Source organism: Phasianus colchicus, chromosome 1 (genome assembly GCF_987193195.1).
Source record: "Phasianus colchicus chromosome 1, bPhaCol1.hap1.1, whole genome shotgun sequence".
In the NCBI taxonomy this organism is placed as follows: Eukaryota; Metazoa; Chordata; class Aves; order Galliformes; family Phasianidae; genus Phasianus; species Phasianus colchicus.
The window spans coordinates 127,159,720-127,182,182 of record NC_143436.1 but is presented as its reverse complement, the minus strand read 5'-3'; the positions used below and the strand labels follow the sequence as shown (position 1 = coordinate 127,182,182).

The 22,463-nt window shown below is 35.1% G+C and overlaps 1 long non-coding RNA gene across 1 annotated transcript in view; it reads right to left on the bottom strand.

Moving 5' to 3' along the window:
- Positions 1-22,463, bottom strand: part of LOC149920020 (uncharacterized) — a 97,059-nt gene that overhangs the window by 55,420 nt on the left and 19,176 nt on the right. The window contains exon 2 of the long non-coding RNA XR_016463614.1: positions 4,205-4,295. This is a non-coding gene — a long non-coding RNA (uncharacterized LOC149920020). The remainder of the gene's footprint in view (positions 1-4,204; positions 4,296-22,463) is intronic.

The following is a 22,463-nucleotide window of genomic DNA, read 5'->3' as shown; positions in this document are numbered from 1 at the left end:
AAAATCCATCAAAGACTCTCAAAGGTAACTATTAGGTACATAAATTGAGCTCATAACCATATTTCAGAGCTCATTCTGAGAATCAGAAAATTGACTGCATCTTTCAAAACAGTAAGAAGAATCATAATATGAATTAATATTCATAATGCTTATTATAATGCATAATTCAGCCTCTCACTGGAAATAATCATGATATCTTACATAGTGTCCTGCTTGAATACTGATAAATAGATAGCAATAGCAATGGCAATTTTCTTAAGCTTTGAGCCCTACTGAGAAATTGGTATGTAAAGAAGGTTTGTGGATCTCAGCAATGACCCAGTTTAAACTGGAACACTAACATTTTTTCTGTCTTTGCAAGCTTTATGATTCAGGGGTATCAGCGGCTGCTTGATAAAGAAACACATCTTTGTAAGGATAGTTCCAGCATCTCATCTGGCAACTTCAAAGTGATTAGTAGATGTCCAGGTCATTAGGCTTATTAACAGTGACATCTTAGATATTTGCTGAGACAATATGTCATTTCAGCTCCAGACAACTCTAGGAATGTCATCATCATCTGATTTTCCTCATATCCTTCCCCAGCTCTGTTATACCCAGTCCCAACAATTAGTTCCAATTCACTGTCCTCAGAAACTGAGGCCATTTCAAAAGAATGTCATGCACGATTTACTGCTCTGTTTCTTCTTTATACTTTTTTTTGCCACACATCTGTTTTTTTTTCCCAAGGCATCCAGAGCCAGCTGGATATACATTTGTTAAAATATATGCATCATTCTACAGGTATTAACAATCATTCAGATCTCAAAACAACGTATTTTTATTTCTGTATTGGCTAACATTAGTTAAAAATGTCAAGTGCCCAAGCTATAAGGGATGTGATCAGTAGATAAGAATTAAGGAAATCTTTTCTTTGAGACCAGGTTTCAGAACCTTTTAGAGCACCTTAGCACAATAAGTGCTCACCAGTGCAGTACAAAGCAAAGACAAATCAACTAACCACACACTTCCTTACCCCATGCCTAAATCCAAATGCACTACTTTCTACCACTGAAATCCTCAGCTGGTCCCCAGAATAATCACACTTTCCTTTAGCAAGAGATATATTCACATCACCTACCCTTAGGAAACTGATTAATAGGTTTAAATCAGGAGGACAGTCTTCCCAGTATCCATACTTAGACACTGAAAAGAGGTAGTGCATTACAATTATGTTCCTGCTCTGAATCACTATATTTGGAGGATAACAAGGGAAAGTCAAAGCCAGATGTACAAAATGAGGCTGTGTGGATATCTCACAGCAATCAAATGGAAAGCAGCCTGAATATGCAAAACACTGAAATTTCTAACTTTAGAAAAAATAGATTGGATGGAACTGAAAAAGCATAATCTAGAAGCTTATGGTTCAATAGGAATCTCTATTCTTCTTAAATTTGCCCACTGTAACAAATTTATGGTGATAAACATAATATATAATCTTTGGGGCATGATTCTGTAGTGTCTGCATTTTCTCCAAGCTTTACTATTCTAAAAGATGCAGCCTTTGGTTATACAAAACCTAGGAAAAGGCAGAGAAGACCACAGAAGGGTTAACTGGCTATTGAAGAAAAGAAATTATGATAGGCGTTGCTTAAAATTTCCCCACATTCTCCTTTGAGTCTCTTTAATGAAATAAGAGGTATATTTTAACAGGTGTGCAATAGCACAAAATGTAGAAATTAAAATATTGGCTAAAATGCCACATCTTATTCACAAGTACCTTAGTGAAAAAAACTGTGAATTATGGGAGGTGAAGGAGTCAACAGGGATTGCAAATCTCAAGGTTCGGAGATAATCCAGCATGAGTAATGAGTAGAATCTGTACTACGTGAAATAATAGCAATGTAGAGATTTTCCTAGCAGCTGAGGAAGGAAGAATTAACTTAATTGGGCAAATACTTTATTTGTTTATAATATTTTTTCTACTAAGATTATATGGTGCTGTATTTCTAACTATAGATAAATGCTATGAGGTTATTCCTAAATAACCTGACAATGGCTACATAGCTGGTCAAATTCTCCCTTAAACACACTCCAAACCCTTATATCTAAGGAGATATATTAGGAGATTAAGTATCTGTATCTGCTCAGGGTTACTAACAAATGATGTGCAGAAAATCTGCTGTATTGAAGTAATTCCAAAACAACTTCCTATTCACTTTAAAGGAGACAGAAGTAGGTCCTTCCAGGAAAGAAGGTTGTGTAATTCACTATGAGTCTGAGAGCTGGGTTAATTTAAAGGAATCTGATTTGTCACTGTATACTTTATAGATGGGACCAAAAATATTTGATGTGCTTGTTCACACACATACAAACTAGAGGGTGGAGTGGGAAGGCATTAAAAGGGAATGTAACTCCCTGTAAAAATTCCCAGAGTTGTACACAACTGATTCCAGGTTCTGGAATAAAATTCCCAGGGTCATACAGAACTGATTCCAGGCTCTGGAACTCTGGGTACTAGAAATCAAACCATCAAAACCATCAAAATGCTGCTAGGACAGTCATCATTCATCCATGTCCTCATTTCTGCTGCTGTGAACTGATTGCTTTTATCATAGCATCCATTATGATGTATATGGCATCTAATGACCATTTATGACTTGGATTCCTATTTTAATTTCGCAAACATTTGTGCTTTTCACTGTTCAGTAGAAAACAAAGGAAAAAAGCACAAACATTTTGCAATTCCCTTAATGTCTTTCTGTGGACAGTGTCTATTCTACCAGGTTCAGGCAAGCATATCAGCTCCTGCTGGCCTGTGCTTCACAGGACAATCTCCCAAATACAGACAGATATAAACCCTAATATTCTTCTTTCCAGAGGCTTTTATAGATGTTAAGATCAAATTTGTCAAATTCTAGCTTCTGGGAGATGCAGTATCCCAAATTGTCATATGGATGAGGCCTATGTGCCTTTGACACTACAAACTCAAGCCATTTATTTTCCTGTATGCTTCCCCTTTGAAAACCCTGCTTTCAGAAGAAAAGATACCAAAATTTAAACTGTCTTTATATCTACACTGAGATCACTGTCAGCAGCCAGTGTTGTCAGAGCTGTTTTGGAAACACTGCTGTATTTAGAGTGCTTTACCAGTACAAGATATGTAGATAGACTGTTGAGAGTAAAATGCCAGAGCAATTTGATATAATGACAAGTAAGAAGAAAACCAGAAATGAAATGATTTGTATTCATTTCAAACAATCAAAAGTATTTTTAGAAAAAGGTGTCCAAATGAAATGGCAGGTTTAAATGGAAGATACATCAGCCGCTAAATTCACTGTCACAGAGTACTGTAATAAAGGTTCAAAATATAAAACCCAGATAAAAGCTTCGTAAGTGAAAAGCTTTCATATAGAACCAGAAGGATGTCACCACCATCCCAGAAGTTTTCACACTTTTGATAACCAGAACGGTTGTTCTGGATCATGTTGAATGGTCCACTGAGCAGAATCATCAGCTCAGGTTACTGAGCCAATGGACTTTCAGTTTGAACCAGGTAGACTCATTTTATCTTCTTACCTTTCATGTCGTAAGACAGGCAAATAATATATTTTTCATTTAATAGTCACTGAACTGGGCACTGATCTATAGCTAACAAACCCACTTTTACCTCAAAATAGCCTAATATCTGTGTCAAATTGGAAATCTGTACAGTACTATCAATAGTTCACCACTATCAACTGTCAGGTTTCTGGCTTGATTTAAGATGATGAATCTTCTTCATTTGTCTTTAACATTTTCACTGATTTATTTCAAAATTTTATGTCACACATTTGTAAGTAAGCTTGTGTTGTTCAGATTAGGACATAAAACACTTTCGCAACGTGTCCTCTTTTGTCAATCCACAGCTACCATAAGAGCAATTTTCTTATCTTCTAAAAATTAAGAAATTAAGTGTCTCTTTCTTTGTCCACTGTATAGTGAAAGAAAGAAAGAAAGAAAGAAAGAAAGAAAGAAAGAAAGAAAGAAAGAAAGAAAAGAAAGAAAGAAAGAAAGAAAGAAAGAAAAGAAAGAAAGAAAGAAAGAAAAGAAAGAAAGAAAGAAAAGAACGAAGGAAGGAAGGAAGGAAGGAAGGAAGGAAGGAAGGAAGGAAGCAAGGAAGCAAGGAAGCAAGGAAGGAAGGAGAAGGAACATATTTGAAATACTTCACTGAATGAGCCATTACCTTTAATAAGACTTCTGTACACTGTGGCTCATGTAATTCAGATCTGAAGCTAATACGCTGGTTGAAAATGTACCTGCTTCTGAGATGATTCCTAAAGAGGGAGGAAGAATAGCAATTATTAGGTAGGACAAGACATGAGCTGAATTACTGAGATGTACAATAAAGAGATCTCGGCCTCTACAATTTGCCTGTCAAAAATGAAGCTTTTAATCAATTTAATCAGTGTAACAATACATTAGCTCAGCAGCCTACCATCTCAGCATGTAATTTTAACTATAAAGAATATTCTACAAACACTATAAAGCCTCAAAGTGCTCTTTTAAAAAGCCTCTAAAACATAAACAAGGTTTTTAATAGCCTATGTCAGCAGGACTAGAACAAATCAAAGGAATGTAATGAAGAAGCATTTTTTTTCCCCAAAAGGATTCAACAGCACTAGCTAGATAATCTGACTGTGCTCCTCATTCTTTTATGGAGACAAAATCAAACCTTGATTTGTCTTCTTCCCAAAATCTCTCTAGTTTTCATGCCACATGGAAGTACTTATACTAATCTTCATTAGTTCTCTCAGGACACTGAATTCATCCATTCCTAATTCCAACAATGCCTTGGCATGCACAGTAAAGCACAAAGGAATGTTACAAAACAGAATTGAGAGCAGTAAAGAATCTCTTTCAAACTGCAGTGTCAGAATAGATTTTTCATAGGAAAGGATTACTATGTCCTATTAGTAAGTTTAAAGAAAGTGAAATCATCAGTTCTATTATTTTGTTGCATTACAACATTTCAGTGAAGAAATTACTGTAATTAACTTTCCCTTGTGCTTTCAGTTTTTCTGGGACTGCAAAAATTACCTCAAGCCTCCCACAAACACACCAGTCACCAGAGATTTGACACCTAAGAAAGCCAAAGTAACAGGCATATATACAAGAGGGCTAAACATGAAAAGTTCTCTCTATATAAACACATATATAAACAAGTGACCATGAGCACTTGAAATAGTATTTTAATGCAATATGGTCTTCAAAGTGAATTTCCATTTCACAACATAAGAACATAGTTTTCTATGGCAGGAAACAAAGCTATCTGCTGATTTTCCACCTTCCAACACACCTGGCCTGCTCTACAATTATGAGAAAGGATGGATGTGCCTTTGACCTCCTCTGCTGCCTGTACCATTTCACAAGTTAAGGTAGGGAGTGGTGACTGAACCTCACATAGGGATGGAATAGTGTTCTAAGAATTGCCTTTCCACAGACCTGAGCACGTTGAAGAGCCTAATGAGAACTATCCCCTAAAGAAAACTGTAATTTTCTTCTATAAGAGAAGAAAACGAATGCTTGGTCCTCAAAGGAGGAGACAGTATGTGCAAAAGGCCAACAGCTGCACCATCACATCTGACTCTTAAAAATCTATCCAGGAGAAAAACAGATGTGAATTTAGAATAAATTCTGGTACATGTCTCCCTCACTGCACTGATAACAGGGACACAGAAGGCAGTATCTTAAATCCCATGACGAGCCTTTATAGTTAGGCAAAGCATATATGTAAGCCATAAAACTAAAGAAGAGAGACTACTCTGCTTGGTGAAACAACCTAATCGACAAAGGCTTTCCCCCTAAATCAGTACTTTTCATTTTCAGAAGAAACGTGTGGAAACTCAATGAACAGGACAATTTAGAAAATTATGTATGTACACGTAGCAATTTATTTATCTGTAAAGGTCAGTGGGATTCTGGTGTATTCAACATCTAGAATTTATGCAAATTGCCTTGAGAAATCTCTGAACTCATGATAAAACAGGATTTTCTGGGGTTCGGTGAGTCCGGCAAATTGCTGCTTGTGTGCAACCAACTATTAAGCCACTGTCTGAATTACATTTTTTTAGTTCTTTCTCACATAGAACTAAAAAAATGCTCTTATCATATGAGTGAGCATGAGAAAGGCTGATAAAATAGGTGAAAATGACCAGTCTATGACTTTTTTCTTGTTTATTTTCTGTGACTACTGATATAAATATAGATGTGTATGTATATAAGATGGTCTGTGTGTGCCCATGCACACGTGTATTCTGCTGACAGTCTGTGAGATCTCTAATGCAATAATGCAATAACTGCATCAAGTGTTGCAGCCTCAGTGGCATGAAGAGTTTTGAACTCTGCCGGATTTTCCTCTTCGTTCCAAATGCTTTAGCTGTTCAGTGAAGAAGTAAAAGTTACCACAGAAAAACATTTATTTTTTTTTTTTAATGGCAATTTTTCATTGTTTTTGATGGAAATTGTTGATATGTATTTCAAACTATGAAGGCTGAAGGTAATGCCTCCTACTTTATTATATCATCCCACAGTGTCAGAGGTGAATGTGAAGGTTTTACAAGAGTAGCATGCAGGCTCTTGTTCATCACTGGTGAAAATGCACAGCTAATGGTGGTGACTATGTTGAAAAACAATGTTTTGCAGCTGGGAATTTGCTCTACCAAATATTGCAATTGTGCTCTTTGTATGTGCTGTAGTTCCTATGGAAATAAATAGAAGGCATTACTTTCAGAGTGATCTAAATATATTAGTGGTAAAAAGATTCAGTGCATCAGGAATAAATTTATTGGACTTGCATGTGGATAATTCATAAATTTTAACAAGGTTAAACACAGTGAATAAATCACTCTCTTTCAAGAGTTTGCATAGCCTAAGCCTGCTTTAGAGCTTTGCTCCTAATAGCCATTGTTACACTACTGAAACAACGCAATCAAAGCCCACAAGATATTTCTTATTTACATATTGTATCAAATTGATTGACCATAAATGATGTGTTAGTCTAGTCAAATTAGATCTTATAGCATTAAAAAATACACTGGGGAGGACATTCTAATATTCAAGGCACTGTATCTCTTGTAGAATAATCTTTCTATATCTCTCATCAGTTAATTATTTTAGACAGCTAATCAATTCAATTATTATTCAAATAGTTCAAATAGCTTGGTAAATCTTTACATACTGCAAAGAAGTATGCATTTATACAACATATTCTTTCTGTAGAGTTGTTAGCTAATGAAATCCTGTTTGTCTTCTCCTTATTCTAGTGCTCATTTTCATGCTAAGTATTTAATCTTTGCCATCCTTAATACAATTTTTATGATCCACAAGGCAAAACAGATCATATAGATTATATTGATTTCAACAACAAGCACACAAAAAATATTCCTCTACTCCTGCTTACAGTGTAGAACATGTGAGAACACAGGAGATTATGATGGAAGGTTTTATATATATATATTTATATATACTGTTCTTATCAGGAAAAAACATTTTTTATAATATTTCAAAAATAGTCTGTTCACAAGCTAAATAAGCATGAGGAAAGATTCAACCAATTAACTATTTTTATAGGGGAAAAATAAAATTTATAATATATGAAGAACTAATATAAAATTAAATTATTATCCATTACAAATTAATAGGATAATTAATGATGAATGATGAAACAAGCAAAACATGAGGAAGCAAGCAGAGATAGTTAATAGCTGTTTTTCCTCAAAGCTCGCAACTTTAGTTTTTTAAATCAAAATGTCCATACAATCACCTTTAAAGAAACAGCAATGCAAAGAATATGAATGGTTTCTAGAACATGTCAGAATCACTGTTGCTGCTGCAGCTTTAATGTGGTCTTCCAAACATTAAGTATATCTTAATTTTCCCTAAATTCCCTGCCTCAGTCAGTCTACAGGATGGATGATCTAACATTACAGTTCACTGAATCATCCCTGGCCTCAATGACTGTAGTACTCTGAAAAGCTGCTGAAAATGTTTTGGTTGCATTCTTTTCCATAGTATTTAAGTACTTGACAAGTTTTACTGATTTTATTGTAATCTGACTTTTGGAACGCAATAACATCTCTGAGTGGTTTTTGTTTGTTTGTTTCTATGTTTGTTTTTGAAGGGGTAGCAGCTGAGGCAATGACAAAATCAAAAACATTCCATCTTTGAGATGCTTAGGATCTTCTATTTCGAAACAGTACAGCATTCAGTTTGTGTATGAGCACTTTTGTCATCTCCCATTGAGAAAGTTCGATTTTATCTCAAAAGGGGATTGATATAATCTGATTTTAAACACGTTAGAGTTAGAAATTTCCATTTGACTTTGACTTTGGGTTTTTTTTACATTGAATGAAAATAAAGTGATCTAATTGACAGAGAATATTTGTTTCATTGCAACATGACAATCTGAAGCATGTTCTTTGAAGGAAATTTTTTCTTCTACTCCCTTGGGATGGACCACATTTAAATTTTCGTGTTAATTCCATAATGTTTTATATTACATGAGAGAAATTTAATTCAGTATGTATGTACTTGAATGAGAATCACAATTCCCCCTAGTTCACTTTAACACTGTAAAGCACTCAGAACAAGTCCCATATATGGACCATCGTGCCTAAATTTTAATTTAGATAGAATGTATCAGGATGGAGAAAACAGCTTTCTCCAGAAATGGGTGGGGAAAAAGTGTCTACAATCATACAGTCATACTTTGAATCATGGTGCTCCCTACAAGTTTAAGTAAAGATCTCAAAACATGCACAGAAAACTGTAGTTTTGGAAATGTTCAAAATAAACCTGTCTAAATTCATAATCCATACATGAAGTACTACAGTGATTACATTCACAGTTAGCATCAAGCCTAGATCAAAACAAAAGTTTTTATGGTGCAGACACTTTTGAAAGATTGCTGATGGAGCAGCTATTTTTTATCTGTTAAAATGGTAAAACATCAGCCAAAAAACACAGGGGCAGCAGAACTAGAAGAAGGTGGCCTATCATGGCAAATCAGTCATCTGATAGGACCCTGCCTCTTAAACTCATACAAAATTTTTGTGGTTTTTTCATTTCAGTTACAAAATATAACAAAATCAAGTTTGGCACCAAAGAACTGAAAACACTGAAAACACAAACTCTTCTTTAACTCAGTGTCTAAAAATGCATGTAAGAGAGTTGGAGTCGCATTTCTTTCTTTTGGTGCCTCAGAGGTGGCCAACATAGCAAACACTCCTTTGATTTTAATGTTTCCTGCCAACGTAATGGCTCCCTACTCATGATCATACTTCTGAAATGCCTCATACCTGCAGTGATTGTGCATTGAACTGAATTTCCTTGAGTCATTTTGCTGTGATCAGATGTGTAATTTTTAGGTATTTTCTGTTCCAACATCTAAGATTCTTCCTTGGAACTTATCCAAAGCTTGTGATGTTCTTTGAAAAGCTTGAATGAAAGGTGTTTTAGGAATGAGAAGTTACTACTGTTATATAAAAAATCTGACAGACAGTTGTTGAAAGACATTAAACATTTCAGAACTTTTTTGATTACTACTGAAGTAAATTTTATGTGATAGCACAATTTATCTTTGCATGCCCACACAATGAATAGCTGTAACTGCACTAGTAACATCTAGCATACTGTAGAGACAAGAAGGGAATGGAAGATACAGAATGTTTGAATTCTTCTGACCTGTTTTAAACATATATCATAAATTTCTTTACTGGCTTTGGAGACATTATAAACAAGCGCAAATGTAGAGGTCAACAAGTACACTTTCACCCGGTCAGACATAAGACTGTAATGTATATACCTTCCACGCCTTTGGATCAACCATGTCTACAACATCCATATGAAATCATTACCCTGGAAAGGACTTTTTTCTGGTTATGCTGTTGTGGGCTGTCTCTGTTTTGTACAGGTTGTGGAATGTCTTGGCTCACGTAGTGTGAAATGATTCATTTTTTGGCCATGCAAAGTCTTGAATGTATACAGATTTTTCTTAGTTCTGCTGAACAATTTAAATTAAGCAACTGATTACTAAATGTCAGTGTCTGCATATACGAGCATATATAATCTTAATTTGTGTCTGTTATTACCTTTTAAAAAATTATTTTACCATATGCTTTTTTTTCTTAATATGTTGCATCAGAATTTTCTTCATAATAATAAAAAAGATCCTGTTCATAATAAATTGTCAACAAAGAAACTTCAAGTTACACTGCACTGTAGCAGAAAATAAATCTGTATTAGGCTGATTTGTTAGCTTGTGTTTATACAAAGGCCCAAGATCTAATACAGTTTTGGAAATGATTTTTAATCAATACTCTTTAGTTGGTTAAGCATATCAACCTTTATATATTCTAAATATTTTCCTAGCTTATTTCCTCAGGGTATTCATGTAGAAACTAGTATAAAAGATATTATAAACTAAATGCAAATCTGATAATGAATGTGCAAATGCTAAAATTACTGGACAGTAATTCCCTAGAAATGACAGCCACAGACAAATATGATGTGACTTACACGTCAGGGGCATCATCATATAGACAAAGACAAACCTTCAAACTAAGCCTCCCAATAGTAATGTGTTAAAAGCCTGAGACCATCAGTTTTTTTCCTGGGAATTAATTAAACCCTTTAAAATGTAGCTAGTGGCTACAAACCCCCATATGCACAACAAGCAGTCAGATTCTTAGCACTATGCATACAAAAGCAAAATTCAGAAGGAATGTTCTTTTGTATTAAAAGCTGGTCATTATCACATCTGTAGTTATACCATTAAATTCTGTCCCTCCAACTTCTTACTATTTTACAAGAAGATCCTTTTACACTACCCACCATTTGTTACAGTGTTTGAACAGAGAGAAATTTCATTGTCATAGGAATGGTGAGACATCTGTTTTCTGAGGCCCTGAAATGAAGTAAACCAAGCTTTATGTGGATCTCTGATTTGACAAAAAACATCCACACATTCACTCTCAGACTATGAGTCTTTGGCTCACTTAATATATAGCTGTTCTCTCAACTCAAGACTTTGCTCTCATGTCAAATCTTTCTTTAGTATAATCTGTCAAAGTAGATTCTTGGCTAATGGCTTTGATGAATGTGCCAACTCTGTATGTTTTAATGTAATAACAAAAAATTGAAGGTTTTCTGTTACGGAAAAAGAAAAACCGGAAAGAACAAAAATGGCCATGTCTAGACTTCAGTGTATATTTTTGTTGCCAAAGGTCCAAATAATACCAACTGAGCAGCATCGCAGCTAGGATTCTCCCTCAAAATTTGCACTGAAAAGAAAGTGCCATTCTTATTTTATGACAGATGCATTACATTTAACTTCATGTAAGTTCACAGTTGCATGTACAAAACATGTCCATACTTGCTCTAATTTTAAATGAATTTCTGCTCCTACTGACGTAGTCACTGACTTTCTCATTGACTGATTTAATGGAAAGAGAATGCACTCTTCTGCTAAAAAATGGTAAAATGAACCAACAAATGTGGAATGTTCCAAAAATTTTCTTAAAATACTGTATTTTTGCAACCTCCTCTAAATCAATGAGCACAGCAAAAATCAAGGAGAACACAATATTCTAATTAAAAAGATGTAGTTTAAAAACTTCTGAATAGCAATGAGAGTTTATTACTATTATTTCTTAACATGTAAAACCATTGGGCCTGGGTCCTGAGTGATCCCTTGGCCTTGTCTGTTCCTGTTCACCCTAGGGCTTCCCTACTTATACAGGCCTAGGTCCCCACGTCACTGTCAGGGCCACCAAACTTAGGGAGCAGCAGTCCTTAGCTCCCGCTCCCCACAGTGCTGCCATGCTCAGCCATAGCTCTGCACCGTTGGGCCAAGCCATGGGCCTAAAGCTTAATTTCACAGAATTAATAATATTTTATTGGCAGAATAAAAATACAAAAACAAAATTAAAAAAAAAAGTTCAATATGAGTCAAATATAATGAAAAAGCATGCAAGAAGTGTGCATAAAGTGTGAATAAAGATGTACAATCCTTTGTGAAGCTTGATATTTCAGTAGAGAGAAAAATGTGCTCTTCTAGTAGTTGTCCATGTGGCTTATGTCCAGCCAACAAAGCAGCAAATAAAGTAAGTGAATTAAATACAGATGTAAGTACATTTAAAGATAATAGCAGTATTCATATTATGCATTAGTTTAGACTTCATCTTAATGCTTATTAAATGGTACACCACATTATATTTAAGAAATGATACTTGAAATCCATTCTTTTGGGTATTTATTTCCCATCTAACAACCTAACCATATATTATGTTAAGTCATGAACAAATACATATTATATTTTCTCTTAGAAATACAGACAAATATTCCCAATAATTCCCAATTATTCTCATCATTATCATAAAAAATACGTAAGTTAACATAGTTTGTAGATGTATTCCAAAAGTTTTTAATGTCTAATGTATCCCTAAGAGGAGCTGATTAGACTGTCGACCATTGAACCTTTTCTAAAGCAAAAATGGAGTAAATTGTTTTACAAAAAAAGATACATAGGTGTCTTTTGAAAATTTTAACTTCTGACCCTTCCTATCCACTGAACACTGAATGCCTAATTCAGGTAACAAAAGCTTTAAGTGTATGCACGAAGATCTAGAGAAAAAGAATCCACGGAAACTGCTGAGTGGGAATAGTCAGAAGAATATCTCAAAGAGAATGCAAGATGCTTTTAGTTTTCACTCTTCTTCACAACTCTTTGGCTGTGAAGTGACATTTTCTCTAGCTGCAATGCACAACCTTGATCAGTGTCCTTCAGATGATTCACAGTATATAGAAAGACATGCATATATTTATAGATACCAATACACATGGACAGCATGTGCACATAAACGTATATGGTGAGTTCCTGTGTTCACATATATGTGTAACTGCTTACATAGTGTACATACAGCCATGTAATCAGCTAGTATCTTAGGGATCACTAGTTGCTAAGCAAGCCAGTTCAGTTCTTCCTCTTTCTGTGGGGATGTGAAATAGATGAGTTCACTAAATTATTCTTGTTGAAGTGTTCCATTTTGAAGGAAAATATTAAATTTTCATTAGGCCAGAGAGACAAGCACATGTAAAAGAGTGAACATGGCTTACTGTAAAGGACACACTCCTGTGGGTTCAGATTTCCTTTGTCAGGTGCTGTGAGACATGATTGAACACCTCACACTTCTTGAGGTGAAAGGTACTTTAAAAAGCAGTTAGGCAACTGCTGATCATGAAATTTCAGACTGTGTGCAATGGATACTAATGCAGTAGAAGTTTACCACTCACCACTTTCATTTTTCTGTAATGATTTAAGTCTGTGACACACTGTTAAGCACATTACCTGAAATTTCCAAAGTACCAACCAATACAAGGAACTATGTTATTGGAGCAAAAAATGATGGTTTTGCTGTACCTGATATAACATAGAATATATCTTAAAAATATAGAAGTTATCTTTTTCCTGCCATGTATTGGCAGAAATATTTGAATTAGAATTAAGGGAATAAAGTAGAGTTTACTGAACTTTTGAAATCATGAATACTAAGGAAGTTCATTTCTTGCACTAATAACTGGCTTACACTAACTAGAGTAAATTGTTAATAATCCTTCTGTGACAGGTGGCATTTTATATGAGAAAATATTAAAACATTCTTCTTTCTCCTTCATGACTAAAGCTTTTTATATCTCAAAGTACTGATTAGGGATATAATTGGCCATTTGATGGAATTTTAAAGTTCTTTTCTCTAATACTCTTAATATTGGGATGGGGAGGAGGGTGTCATTTACATCAGTCTGAGACATAAATTTTACATGTTTAACTATTTTATATGTATTTTTATATAGAGATATATACACTGGAAGATGGCATTTTTGTTCCAGTTTTCTTGATGACCAACTGTTTGGGATTCTGCTTGAGGAGGCAAAACAGCTGAGGATCAAAGATTCCTTTAAGAAAATAAAACTTTCAGGTCAAGTAGGCACAAAAAATGTTAATGAAAAGAGCACAGATGAAGGACTCTTCTTTTCAGACATATGCTTTGTGTATGTGAAGACACAAAAGCTTACCAAGCACTGCAGAGAGTGGTCATTGTGAGTAATATTGTAGATATGGCTTTATCTGTCTATGTATTATCTAAAGACAACATATACAGTTATTAAGCTCATTATAAGTTAAAGATATTACTGAGTGGCACAATAAATTATATATCAATAAATTATACTTCAAAAAAGGCAGAAACTCTAAAAGCTGGGCTAGCATTTTACTCACTGAACATATTACAGCAATTTTTATTATTTATACATTGATTACAGAAATAAAACTCACATTTCCACAACGTTGGAAGAAATAATGGAAGGAAGGAAGGAAGGAAGGAAGGAAGGAAGGAAGGAAGGAAGGAAGGAAGGAAGGAAGGAAGGAAGGAAGGAAGGAAGGAAGGAAGGAAGGGAAAGAGGAAAGAGGAAAGGGAAAGGGAAAAAAGAAGGAAAAGAAATAAGGAAAGAAAGAAAAGAAGGAAAGGAAGAAAAAAAGAAAAATATTTTTTTCTAGTCATACATAGAGTTAATTTAAAAATGGAGTATTTCTGAACAATTGAGAAATTTGAAAGTTTGCATGAAACTAAATAAAAATATGTGAAATAAATTTTAAAAACTATGAATTTTGACTGTTTTCAGTAGCAAAATAAATTGGAGTATCTATGCTCAAAATCATATTAGAGTGATGTTATATTTATCAAGTAGAAAGCATTGCATTACCAAAAGACAGATTCTCGTGATAAAGCATAATTATTGAGGTATTTATGACAATTGTTTCATGCCTATGTTGAGCTCTGTTTTTCAGACTCTGAGAAAAATCTTTCTAGGTCTTGTGTATATACTTAAGTTGAGGGGAAAAAAAAAAGAAAAAAAAAAATATCATTGTACAGCATGAGAAACTACACTTAAATTAATTCTGGTTTTCCCAAGATGAAAATCAAGCTATGTTAAGGTACATTTACTGCCATTTTGGAAACTGACTTGAGATGTTGGGAAGCTAGAAAACATTCTCAGATAATTTTTTCCCACTGAATCTGGTTTGTGTTGCTTACATTGAGAAACTGAGCATTTATTCTGCTTAACATAAGGTATTTAAGCATATTTTGGACTACTCAGATAGATACTTCATATAGGTCACTGGAATCAGCTACTAATTTGTTCCAAAAAATCAAGTTATCAAAAGAATTAAACTAAATATCTGTCTTTCAGGTAGACAGAATTGAGATAAGTTTTGAGATAGGTGTTATACTTCAGGTCTGTCTACACATAAAATTGCTAATGAAAGCAATAGATGGTCTTATCACCATAAAAACATTAGGAAACAGAATTTCTATCAGTTCATTTGAGTAACAGTCATTGAACAGCTATAGATTGTAATGACTTTATCTATTAATTTAGTTGAGATCTGAATAACTGACTAGCCCCTTAAGAAATGAAAATTGCAATACATCTTAAGCATTCATTTTCATGATTCTGACTTTAAAATCCACTTCAGTTATCACACCTTATACTACACAAAAATATATTGCATCTATTTGGCTTATTTCTAAAAAAGAACAGTTTGTGTCTGGTTGATTAGCCAGCTATCAGCTACTAATATTCAGTAATGCTCAAAAAGCTACCATAAATATTGTGATTTGTGCTAAGAGGCAATCGATGAGATTTCTTACAAGTTTTTTATCATTTCATGTACATATCTGGTCATGAACAGAGCACTGTACAGATAAAGTTATCTACATTATGCATCTACGTGGTAACAGTGTCCAGTAGGGGATGTAAAGCTGTAAAAACACTAGAAATGCAGCCCAACTTCAGCTACAAAACCTGAAAAAAAAGATCTGTGCAAAACATAGGAAGCCAGTGAGTCACTGAGCACTAAGAAGACGCTTGAAAGAGATTTTGAGTTTTCTCTGTAAAGATTCAAGCTCCAAGTCAGAGAAAGCAGACTGTGTTCTACCTAATGTTACAACTGGCAAGCCACACTGTGTTTCCTTTTGCTAGTCATGTTCACATACTCTAAGAAGTATGATACACGATTATATCTGTTTACAGTGCTACTGAAAGACTGCCTTCTCAGCATGAAGAATGCCAATTGCCAGATTTGCACTATCACAGAAAAAGAAAAAAATAATAATTAAAAAAAAAATTAAAAAAATAGCATCATCTAGGCTGGAAGATCAAGATCATCAAGTCCAACCATTACCCTTACCTACTGAGTCCCATTAGTGCCACATTCATGCCTCATAAATACTTCCAGGGATGAAGACTACATCACTTCCTAGGCAGCCCGTTCCAATGCTTGATCCCCCTCTCCACGAAATAATTAATGTCCAATCTAAACCTCCAGTGGTGCAGTTTCAGGCTATTTCCTAATGTTTTATAACGTGTCACCTGAGAAACAAGACACCCTTCTTACTGTAATCTCCTTCCAGATAATTGTAGAGAGTGATAAGGTCTCCCCTCAAACTCCTTCAGCCTAAACAACTCCAATTGTTTCAGTGTCTTCCTTCTAAGTCTTGTTTTCTAGTCTCCTCAACAGCTTTGTTACAATTCTCTGCACACATCTGAGCAACTCAATATCCTTCATGTAGTCAGAGGCTCAAAACTGAACACAGCATCCAAGGTGCAGCCTCACCACTACTGTGTACAGGGGGACAATCACTTCCCTGGTCCTGTTGGACACAGTATTTATGATGCAGACCAGGATGGCACTGACCTTCTTCGCCACCTAGGTACACTGCTGCCTCATGTTTATTCAGCTGATGATCAAAATCCTCCAGTCTTTTTCTGACAGGCAACTTTCCAGCAACTCTTTCGCAAACCTATACTGCTGCATGGGGTCATTATCACTCAAGTGTTGCATTTGGCATTTAACCTTGTTAGATGTCACGTGTTTGGGCTCAGCTCATCAACCCTGTCTATCCAGATCTCTCCGCAAAGCCCTCCTACCTTCAAGTAGACTGTCAGTGCCACTAAAGTCATGATCATATTCAAACTTAGTGAGAGCGCGCTATATTCACTCACTCAGATCATTGATAGAAATGTTAAATAAAATTGGCCCCAATACTGAGTCCTGGGGAATGTCACTAGTGACCAATCACCAACTGGACTGAACTCTGTTCACTATGACTCTAAGCCCAATGATTCAGCCAGCTCCTCACATAGTGAACTGCACACCTGTCCAAGCCATGAGAAACCAGTTTCTCCAGGAGAGTACTATGAGAGATGGTGTCAAATGCTTTACTAAAATCTACGTAAATTACATTGAAATGCACCTGTCAGTAGATTTGACAAATCATAATGGTTACATCATATGGGTTACATAATACAATCTTATATTTCTTAAATTATAGGCCTTGTCTTCATTATTAAATTAAATAGAAATAAGAGGCACCAAGTTAAAGTAGGCAGTGCTACTTCCAAGCACTAGAACTTGTAAACTACTAGACTCCTCAGTATGTCTGTTGCAAATTTTTCACATTTTGTTCCCAAACTATTTCTGGGAAATGACAAGGACCAGGAGCATTCACAACAAAGTTTGCATGCAGTCTTCTACTTTTGCAGGAAAAGATTGCTTAATGTTATGAATGTAATCTGCTCCATACCAGCTGCCCACAGTACTAGAGAACAGCCTTTGACATATTTAATATCCAAAATATAAATAGACTTTGCAATAGGTACATCATGCAACAGGAAGATTCTGGTTAGATAAAAGGAATATTTTTTACCATGAAAACATTGGCCCAGGTTGCTCAGAGAGTCTGTGAGGTCTATTTCTTGGAGGTGCTCAAAATTTCAAACAACCTTGAGTAATCTGATCTGCTTTGAGAGTGAAGTAAGATCTAATGACCTCCAGAGGTCCCTTCCAACGTAAATTATTTCGTGATTTTGTGATTCGTGTTCTCTTTCAAAATCAAAATCAGGCAGTGCACACAGATAAGGACAATTTAATCTGACAGAAACTATTCTTTCTTAAATTGGCATAACAGGTCATATGGACAAATTTTCCATGGATCTTATCAGCGTAGTTCATGAGTTTTCATCCCAAATAAGACCATTCTAGAAAGATGACATCAGTACCATGTTAAGGAAAGTAAACAGTAAGAGTTGAATACTCACTTAACAGAGACATGTCCAATCAATATATGAATTATATCTGGCAAAAGAGCAAGAAAAAATATGATAAATACCAATGACATTGCATTCATCTGAATGTAACTGAAGAGGATATTAACTCCATAAAGACAAAATAACAAAACCTCTGCTACTAGAAAATGTGCCTATGTATCCTACAGTCAGTATTTGGGTCATATATAAAATATGGTATGTACACTTTTTTAATCCTTTGAAATTTATTTAACTTAGTTCAGTATTTTCAAGTCTTCGTTTTAATGAATAGTGGTTAAAATGTCTGTAAATTCCTCAGAAAAATAGAATGTTTTTTTCAAAAGTAACTGACTCACCCAATAAATATTTCCCTCTGGAAGTCAAAATGGCTGTTAGTTTGTAAACTGTATGTAAATCAGCTCTACATGTGCCTCTCTGTATTGTCCTTACTTCAATCATCATTGTAGAGTAGAAAATATGATGAAAAATAAAGCTCCTGGTTTGAGATAAGGACAGGCAGATCACTCACCATCTACCATCACGGGCAAAACAGATTCAGCATAGGGAGTTTCATGAAATTTATTGCTAGCTGTCCTAGTTTCATCTGGGACAAAATTGTTTTCTTCAGAGTGTCAGATATGATGTTATGTTCTGCTTCTAATAGAAAAACAATGTTGATAACACAACAATGCTTATAGTTGTTTCTAAGCGGTGTTGCACAGAGCTGAGGCCATTTCAGTTTCTCAGTGAAGGAGCTGGGAAGGGACAGAATTAGGGCAGCTGACTTAAACTGGCCAAAGGGATATTCCATATGACATAATGTAGGATGCAGCTCCAGCATGGGCTGCTCCTGTGGGGCTACCCATGGGCTGTGCATCCTCCAGGCCTCAGCCACTGCTGCCCTATGGGCTCCTCCGAAACTGCACAGGGAGAGCTGCTGTAATGCAGTGGTGCTTCTCTTCCTTAATTCCACTCTCCCAGAGCATACCAAGTGCCTCTCACAGCACAGCTCTGGCACAGCAGGTCCCTTTGGATCACCTCTAGCTGCTCTGCTCTGATGTGGGGCACTGATGGGTTCTGCTCACAGGTCATCCCTGAAGCCTCCCTGCTGCCCAAACCCATACATCCCCAAACTGATGCTGTCTACCATAATATGAAACTTTCAGTGTGCTTTCCTTCCGTGCTTTTGATCTTTCTTTTCCTTTTCTTAGGACAGCAATATTGTTAGGAAAAGCTATGCACCAAATGCAATGGGGATTCATTCGTGATCACTAGTCACTTGGAATAATTAGTGATCTTTAATAAAAATTCAATAAATATATTATTTTCAGGATTGTAAAATAATACCTTCCGTTGAAAGTTTTAGTTTTGTAATGTATTCTTACAGTTTGAAGGGCAGTATGATAAAACTCATTCCTTTGGGAGAAATACTGACAAGGGTGTTTCATCAGGAGGAAAATGCTAATCAGAGAAGGTATTTTATGGACAAATGAAAAAACACAGCAGAATAATGACTGAAACTCTTAAATAACTACTGTGTTTTCTTATACATAATATATGTAAGAGAGATGCATCTTCTAAATTCTAGATTCAAATTCTAGTTTGTATATTAAACCTGATCATTTTCTTCCCCACCCTTTCATTATATGGCTGAAGAAAAACATTATGCTGTCAAAGACGATTAAACTAGATTTGAGATCCAGGATGGTTCCATTATATTAGGCATCAGCAGCCTTTTGGTTTTGTGCAGCACTCAGCATACTGACAGCCTTCAACTTACCCTTCCTATTGTGGCACTCTGTGTAATGTCTGTAGCCTACTAGCCAGGGCCGATTTCTGAATATCTGTTTTTCTCTTAATCTGGTCCATTTTCAACATTACATAGGAAGAGCATGAACATTCTATTAAATCTGCATAAAATATAGCTTAATCTGTCTAGCAATATTAATCTTGGCCTCAATCCAGCAGAGCTCCTAGTATTTCTTAATACCATCATTACATTCAGTATAATAATTGAAAAACAAACATATATCTAAGCATAGAATAAGCTCAAGGCTTTCAGCATTTTCTGTGCTATAACAATGAAAACAATAAGAATGCAGAAAAACCAACAGTGAAGATCAGGAAGGGGACAAGAAGAATTTTTAAGATGAGTTTAAAACCAAAAGAATAAAACCAAAAGAATATATTAATTTGATTTTTATACTAATTAATCTACATTAATTAATATATGTCCCAGACACAGATTCTTAAACTGGAGATATTTACATACAAATGATAGTGATCGTTGTTTGAAATGTTTCTCTATCTCGAGAGCCAGATGCCGCACAGTGGATTGGGCAAGGTAAAGAGCTTTCTGGGTTCCTCTGTACTGTATTAAATAAAGGCCAGAATCTGAGTGTAGCACTGGACTGTAGCATACTTACTTCCTAATTGTTAGCAGCATTTCCTGACTCTCTTTTTTGGAACTGTCCAGCTAAGTCTCTCCAAGACAAATTTATTTTAGAAGTTTAGAATCCTAAAACACTATGGACAAGAGCCAGTTGGGAGCACTTAGTCTTTAAGAAATAAATAAATGACAGGATAAATAAATAAATCCCTGTACTTATTTAGAAATACAGATGAAACTTCAGCTCCCATTTTTGGGAAATATCTCATAAAATTAACCTCCATTTGTGAGATGTCTTGCTAAAGAATATGTGTTTGTCCTATTTTTTCTCTTCTTGATATCTTCTCTGTTCCAAAATTTTTGAAATCATTTTAGCTCTACAAACTGATTTCTCAGCCTTGCTGTCTTTCTACAGCTAAAATAGACTGTCATTCCTCTGCCTCTAGTTTGCTTGAGTTCCTGAAAATCTTGGAGAACAAAGTACTTCCTAAAGGAATGTTTTTAGTTTTAAGTAGTCCTTTCTCAATTACAGAGAATTAAAACCTAAAATCAGAAATTTTATAGTATCATCATGTTCAGAAACTTTTTTATTTTCTTATTCTTCACTTCCTCCCCTAAGGCCTAGATCAGGACTGCAATATAGTGTCTTAAATAAAGTAAAAATATTAAAAAACAGAGAAGTCAGATATAACTTCATTTAACTGATTGGGTTGTAGGCAGGATAACATTTATAATATTTCAAAGTGAGTGAAAGAAGTTTGAGATAAATTACTGCCATTCACAATGAGATAGTGATAACAGTTGTTCTTAAAAATTATCAGAGATTATTTTTGACCAATTGTTGCAAAATGATACATGTAATTATGATAGGTAAAACAAAACAGATTTGTTTAACACACAGCTTTACTATGCTTACATGTGGGTGATAGTAATTTTCCTTAACTTACTGATTTGAATAATTTGTACAATTGACTGAATTATGCCAACAATTAAACACATAATATCGACTTTAAGTGTGTGTCAGCAGTTGTTAAAAATATCATTACATATGTAGGTTGCTATGAAAGTATGCATTTATTTATTTATTCTCTTATTTATTTCCAAGGAAACCATAACAGATACAAAGAGCAAAATAACACTATTTGTCAAAGCAAATTCTCAGCTATAAAACACTAGTTTTCAGCATAGTCATTAGCATTAGCTACCTTTTTGCCAGCAATGAACAAGAGCCTGCATATTGCTCTTGTAAAAATCTGTAGCTGTCACCACTGCTGAAACACACCACTCAACGCCTCTCTGTGCTCAAATCCACTGTTTGGTCTCCATAAATTTTTAGCAAGCATCGATGAAAGTCAATGGATGCTGTTTTTTCTGCATGAAAGAGTTCAGTGATGTGCCTTTGCTTCATCCACACTTTCATGTCAGATGCCATTTTGTCACAGAATCATAGAATCATAGAATGACTTAAGTTGGAGGGGATTTCAAAAATGATTGAGTTCCAGCCCCCCTGTCATGATCAGGGTTGCCAGACACTAGATCAGCCTCCACTGCCATACCAACCAACATAATAAAATGAGAGGCATTACTTTTGGAGCAGCCCTCATAATTCAGCAAATAGTAATGAGTTTTGTACCTAAATGTAGTAAGAAATATATGTACTAAAGGAATAGAGGCATTTATTAAGACTGGACAATGTGATTTGACATGCCAGTAAAATAATAAAAATAGCATGTACTGAGACATCCTTTAGAAGACATGAAGTATCTAACAGGGAATTAATATGTAAGGACATCAAATGTGTAGAATCAGTCATATCACTGGATGCATACTTTTTTTTTGTCTAACTTACATACAATTTGGGAAGCTGCTAAGGATCTCGAATATGATATCTAATATGATGACCTTAACA